At 39.9% G+C, this 6,000-nt stretch overlaps 1 protein-coding gene across 7 annotated transcripts in view; it reads left to right on the top strand.

The window, feature by feature from the left end:
- The first annotated feature begins 5,315 nt into the window (after positions 1-5,315).
- The window catches only part of SCML4 (Scm polycomb group protein like 4), a 91,165-nt gene continuing 90,480 nt past the window's right edge, over positions 5,316-6,000 (top strand). Inside the window, exon 1 of one of the 7 annotated variants that reach the window (XR_004950829.1) lies at positions 5,316-5,558. The gene's annotated coding sequence lies outside the window, so the exon portion shown is untranslated. Of the gene's footprint in view, positions 5,717-6,000 lie in introns of all 7 variants that reach the window. The other 6 variants (XR_004950827.1, XM_016160200.2, XM_016160199.2 and 3 more) reach the window with 6 other exon arrangements.

Raw genomic sequence — 6,000 nt, 5'->3', positions numbered from 1 at the left:
AACAGTAAGGCATATACATGTTTACACTGTATGTTCACCTCCCATAGTTAGATTTCTTTCCATCACCACATATTTGACCCCCTTTACCCCGTCTACCTCCCCACTGCCTCCTGCCCTCTCCCCTCTGGTCACAACTAGTCAATAGCTCATGGCACACACATCTTTCTATAGAAAAATTGGGCCCAGAAGCAGTAACTGTCATCAGCTGAAACTGCATATACTCTTTATTTGAAATCTCTTTTTCTATCTCTTTGGAGTACACATATAGATCTGGCTGAGGCTCACTTTCTTCAATTCTCAGTTTCTCAGCACTCCAAGAATGATTTCTCATATTTAACTCAGGGAAATGTTTTAAGAGGAAAAGGGGAACCTAGCAAACAGTCAAAAGTTCATGGAGAACACCTGTATGCATTTTGGATAAAAGTTAATTAGTTTTAAACAAAGATTGCTCAAAGCAGGAGTGATCTCAAAGAGATGGGAGCATAAAGATTTTAAGAGCCTAAAGGAAGAGAGAGATAGGAAACAGAAGTCATCCTTTCAATTTTTACAAATTAGGATATTTTTTCCCTTTGATTCTAGACATCCAAAGTCAATCGCTTTTTTTGGGAAAAAAGAATCAGGTTCTAAAAGCCTATATTTATATTATGATTAATCCCTAGTTTATTTTATTCATTCAGCAATAATTATTTGTTGATTTCTGACTCCAGAGCAGGCACTGAGTTACATGCTGGGAATACAGTGAAGAGCAAAACTCATTCCCTGCCACCTTGGAGTTTACAGCCGAGTGACTGAGGAAAACGTCCCTGCTCTTGTCCCCTGCAGCTCTCCCGGCTGTCAGCACATGCCCTCACCATGCCAACTCTGCTACCAGACACTGCCCCTGGGATAAGGGTCTCCTGGCTTGCTACCACCAAAACTGCCAGACCTTGAGACAAATATTTCCACTAAGTCAATCCCTGAATATCGGCCAGGGCCACAGGCCCAGAGCCACAAAGAGAGAAGGCCCCATCTGAGAGGAACCATGTTTTAGGTCCAGGAGAACTTGAGTGAGTCATCCTTTCCTTGGATGAGAGTGATTTTTCACTTCATTTGATCACCTTCCCTCCTCCCCAACAACCTGTGTCTTTAACACATGGCTTTACTAAAACGAGACCGAATATTATTAGCTCCAAGAGGACCCCACAGACTGTAGGAGCCCTTGAATGGGGAAGGACAGGGAATCTGTCCCTGACTTTGCATTGGCTCTGCTGAGTGCCCTGTGTGGGGTCCAAGATGTAGTGACGGTGAAGCCCAGAATGGAAGACAGCAGGATGACCTGAGTGAGTTGGGGACAGTCTTCAAGCTTGAAGCATTGGCTAAAGTCGTGGCTGAATGTAACCTACAACCAGTGGGCAAAGGTTTTATTTTTATTTCTTTGATGAAAAAGAAATGAGACTTAAGGTTTATAAAAATTATAAGCAAATATGTTTGTAGATGTTACATGGAAAAATTTTGTTACTAATCAATCCATTCATGTAACTTTATCATGAAAGTAGGTCTTCTTATGTAGAAAATGTACAAAAGAAAGATAAAAAAATTACTCATAATCCTATCACCAAGGAATCATTACTATTAATATATCTCCAGTATTTTGCGTACCTCAGAGATATCACGGGTTCTACTCCAGACCACTACGATAAGACAAGTATCACAGTAAAGCAAGTGATAATCTTTTTGCTTCTGGTAGTAGGGGGTTTTGCTCTCAATTTGTAAAAAACACAACATCTGCGAAGTGCAATAAAGTGAAGCAAAATAAAATGAAGTATGTCTGTGTGTTTTTTTTCAAAACAAGAATCTATCCTATTCTGAATATTATTTTGCAACCTACAATATTTTAGCAACTATATATTAAGAACATTTTTTCCTATCATTCCATGGTTTTTTATGATATCCTTTTTTGGTCATTACAGTGTATATTCTATGGTATGGACACATGATACATTTACTTAAGTAATCTGTTTTTATTGGACATTGAGATAATTTTTCATTTATCTTTACTACCAAAAAAAAAAAAAAGTCATGCTTTTAATTTAGAAAGATCCCTGCTTGCTAATTTGAAACTAAGCTCTGGCTCCATGGAAGACAAGGCTGTGAATTGAAAAAGTGGCAGACTCAGGGGGCCAAGAGGTCAGGCATCTACTTACTCTGTTCTGCCTCTCCTATCTGACTATTGAGGTTCCCCTTTGGCAAAATGGTAATCATAAACTTCCTACCTTCCATAACCCTGAAATTCCTTAAACTTTCAGGACCACTTAAAGAAAAGTCTATGTTGAATGATGTGGAAGAAAAGTTGGGGGACCACTTGAATGTGGGAGACTGTCGCTACTTTGGAAACGCCATCTTGGCTTTTTAAACTTCGCTGTTCTTTCTCCATGCTCTCTCTCCCCAACCTCCACCCCAAATTGACAGTCCAAAGTACTAATTTACCAGGTCTTACTCTGTTGACAGAGAGGGTACTTTTTGGCCTTAGTAGTCATAGCCATAGCCACAACCACAGCTGAGTTCTCTTTCAACCCAAAGCATTGGTCTGCTCCAGTCCAGCAGGTAAAGTAATTCATGGAACTGTAGAATGTCAGACATGAGGACCACAAAGATGATCTAGTCCCCTACACCCAACCCCCATGTTAGAGAAGGACAGTGATTTGACCAATGTATTTGGTTAATGGCAGAGCTGGAACAAGGGGTAGTGCCAGGAGGCCATGTGGCCATATGATTAATTACTGGACTTTGGTGACAGTCTGCCTGGGTCAATCCTATGTCCAACACTTCTGATCAGTGCGACCTTGGGCAACTTATTTAACGACTTATTTAAGCCTCAGTTTCCTTATCTGTAAAATGGGGGACAGTATTAAATAATACTTCATAGGGTTGTAAATTGGATAACATATGAAAAGGGTTTGTATATAATATTTCCCCAGTAAATGTTAGCTATGATTATGTAACAAGGGTTATTTTTGCTATAGCACTGACTCTCCTGTTTAGGACACAGACTTCTCCATCTGATGCTTGGAGTGGAACCACAACTCGTTACCAGCAACTGACAGAGGGATTACTCTTCAGATGGAGACTCCTGTAAATAGGTTTGTGTTTGGGGTGCCCACAAATTAACCTGCTCCTACTGGCCGCCTCTCAATAACTGCCAAACCAGTGGCATTTGTGGGAAAGAGAAGAGTGTGCTGCCTGTGGTCTGAGACAGAAATGTAACCACAGCACCAAAGAAAATTAACAACATACTACAACCTAAGCATCCTGATTGTAGCCCAGGGATATGCAAGACTTATAGATAGATACATTAGCTTAGAACGGCCCTTTTTCTTAACAGACTCTTAGCTTGTATACAGCCCTCCCGCCAAATTTCTTTTCTCTTACATGTCTAACTTAAAATTTTTCTTGAAATTAAAACCATTTAGGATTTTTAAGAACATGGATTTAATTTCTTAAGGCCTTTAGTCCTGCTTATATAAAGAAATCTCAGTAAGAGTATATCTACTTACCTATTTTTTAAAGCAGGCCAGCATTAGTTAATTTCCGTCATAGCCTCGTTTTGTGGTTTACTTGTGATGCGGATGCCTGCATCCCAGCCACACCTGATCTGAAGATGGTCCACAACAATAATGCATCTGGGAGGAGATTAGGAAGTGTGGACTCTGGGGATTGGAATCACAAATCCTCAAGAAGCTGGGTAGGAAAACCGAAAACTCCTTCTTTCAGGCAGATTCTGTCAAGCCTTCTCTCTCTCTCTCTCTCTCTCTCTCTCTCTCTCTCTCTCTCTCTCTCTCTCTCGATTTGGGAAATATGTTTGATTATTTAAGAAAGACTTATTTTATTTGACGGAAGAAACATTTTAAAGCAAAGACTTGTGTAGCATCTCAGACCAGTCAAGGTGCTTTGCTGAGGGAAGTGTGAGATTGTGTTCAAGGCCATGGGCATATGTACAATTACTGCGGTTGATACATAGACAGATGATGGCCAAATCGAAATCGTCCAGTGGGTCCTGTTTTCTTTCATCTTCCTCTTCCTCTCCCTCCCCCTTAATGAAATTAACTTATATTCAATGACAAAAATGAAAAACTACCAGAGTTGCCTTTTTCCACACAAAACAAAACAATAAAATTAGAGGATGAAATGAAGTAAATTAACTTCTTGCTCAACAAATACAATGCTTTGACTTCAAAAAAATTATTTTTTCTATGTTCATAACTTGAAGAGAAAGATTTCTTATTTCTTTCTATTGTAACTCTGCCTATATATTCAGAAAAACCTCAAGTTGTAATTTCATTTTTTTTTTTTTTACTCTCAAAAACTGTCTAAGTTGTAGCCTAAGCCTTAATTAGCCTTAGTTGCTGTTTAGTCCTGGCCAAATTTGCTTGCTGCTCGCCCCCAGGAGAAAGTCTGTGGGTGGCCATGTATTTATTGAATGGATGTTTCATCTTGTAGGAAATACTTGGGAATAATACCCCAGAATGGGGTGAATAAAATGGACAATGAGAAGTCTTGCTTCACTTTACAAAAAAAAAAAAAAAGAAGAAAAAGTTCCTTTTACCAGTATAGATTGATTTGCCACAGAAAGCACAAAGGGCATGGAGAGTGACTAGTAGCCGTTTTTTTATGTAAGGACCATCCCACCCCACGCAGGCCCTGTCCATACTCACGGGTGCGGAAATGCGCCTGCGGTTACACATGCATGTCTGGAGCCCAAGTCAGGGTCCTGTTTTAATGAACTGACCATGTGTGTTGTATGCGGCTGTAGAGTCAATATATATGACCATAGTGTGCTCATGTAGGGCACTACTCTGGCAAACACAGTCTCTCCTGAACAATGATGTCATTAGAATATTTCTTTTTTGTTTTATTTGTCCAAAGTCAAACATTTACTCCTTCAGCTCACTAGTATCTTGTAAGCCTGGTGCTGGCCCACACTGCTGCAGGACTGGGACAAAGAGATGATGTTACAGTCTGGTTTCTATGGCAACAGAGGAGGGGTAATGAAAACCGAAATGTTGGAAACACCCATTCTAACAATTGTGACATAATTCAGGTTATTACAAGGACGTAACTACCAAAGAAGCACAAGTATCATTACCTTGCAGCTCATGTCGGCAAAAAGCTACACTGCACATTTCTCTTAGTTGGGCTGCTAAGAGGAAGGAAACGTGAAACACACACTCACACACACACACACGCCTCGTTTTCTGCATGTAAAATGTGTGTGTTCTTTAAAAGCCAGTGGTTGGCTGGTTTTCCGGACATGATGTGGTTGAAGCTGTCATCGTAATGGAAATTCATTGCTGTAGCTATGGTAAATCGAGTTTTCTGCCTGTGCTGAATGCATTAGTCTAATGAGATGTTTGCAGCCGGAGAGCAGGGCTGCTGGAGACTAACTGTGAGCTACTAACAAACGGGTGGAAGATTAGTTTTTACAATACTCGGTTTGCATGCACTGAAAGTCTTCTGTCTTCTGAGTCAACATTCCCGGCCTGGTAAAGAACCTGATCAGGGCTCTGGTGAACAAGCCATAGGTAAGGGAGATACACAATTGGAGGGTGTGCTGTTGACACGGGATCCTTTTTTTTCTACTGTCAGCCTGGCAGGTTACCTGTTTCAGTTTTTCTGGGTTGCATGCTTACCTCTGTAGTGATGCCTGAGTGTCCTGCACTAAAACCACTGAGGCTGGCAGGTAAACTTGCGTTCCTTCTACTCAAAATACAATGGTCGATTTCTTAATCATATTGCAGAGGGGAAGATGTAGTATAGAATTATACAGTCGATAAATTTTGGGTATGTCCATGTTCATTACTCTTTAAGTCTGTATTTCAATATGTAGAAAGTTGTTTTTCCCTAAACGTTAACTCATATAACTAGTTAGCTTTTTTTATGATAATGAGTTTGCTTTGTTTTGTTTTTTAATTTAAAAAATTTTAGTATGTCTTGGGATAAAAATATTTACTTAAATTTAATTTT

The sequence above is a fragment of the Rousettus aegyptiacus genome, unplaced genomic scaffold (genome assembly GCF_014176215.1).
Source record: "Rousettus aegyptiacus isolate mRouAeg1 unplaced genomic scaffold, mRouAeg1.p scaffold_m13_p_1, whole genome shotgun sequence".
In the NCBI taxonomy this organism is placed as follows: Eukaryota; Metazoa; Chordata; class Mammalia; order Chiroptera; family Pteropodidae; genus Rousettus; species Rousettus aegyptiacus.
The sequence above is the reverse complement of the archived record's forward strand: the minus strand, read 5'-3'. Positions and strand labels throughout refer to the sequence as shown.